The sequence below is a fragment of the Hipposideros armiger genome, unplaced genomic scaffold, assembly GCF_001890085.2.
Source record: "Hipposideros armiger isolate ML-2016 unplaced genomic scaffold, ASM189008v1 scaffold_647, whole genome shotgun sequence".
Classification (NCBI taxonomy): domain Eukaryota; kingdom Metazoa; phylum Chordata; class Mammalia; order Chiroptera; family Hipposideridae; genus Hipposideros; species Hipposideros armiger.
The window spans coordinates 17583-18136 of NW_017731997.1; positions in this window are offsets into that span (position 1 = coordinate 17583).

The following is a 554-nucleotide window of genomic DNA, read 5'->3' on the forward strand; positions in this document are numbered from 1 at the left end:
CCATGTCATCCTTGAGGTTCCTAGCCAGTTCACTGCTTTCTTTCTAGTTTCAGAGACCTTTTATCGTTGCCTGTTGAACTGTTTCCAAGATACAGTATTTAGAAGGGAGGGGTAGGGAAAATTGAATCTATGTGCTCTTATCTATTACATGCATTTACAAAATTGTGGTACAATACACATAGCATAAAATTTACAATTAGTGACATTTAGTACCTTCGTAATGTAAAAGCATCACCACTGTCTAGTTCCAGAGCATTTTTACACTCTAAAAGGAAATCCTGTACCCATTAAGCAGTCACTTCCCATGTTCTCCTTTCCCCTGTGCCCTGGCAACCTTTCTGTCTGCTTTAATCTGCCTTCAGCCTCTCTAGGTTTGATTATTCTAGGTCAGGGGTTGGCAAACTGCAGCTCATGAGCCACATGCGCCTCTTTGGGTATGTTTCATCTCAAAAGTTTGCTGACCCCTGGAAGAGCCAATCCTGTCCCTCACAACAATTTAAAAATTATTTGAGAACCATAAATATATTTTTACATAATTATCATTATGTGAATAA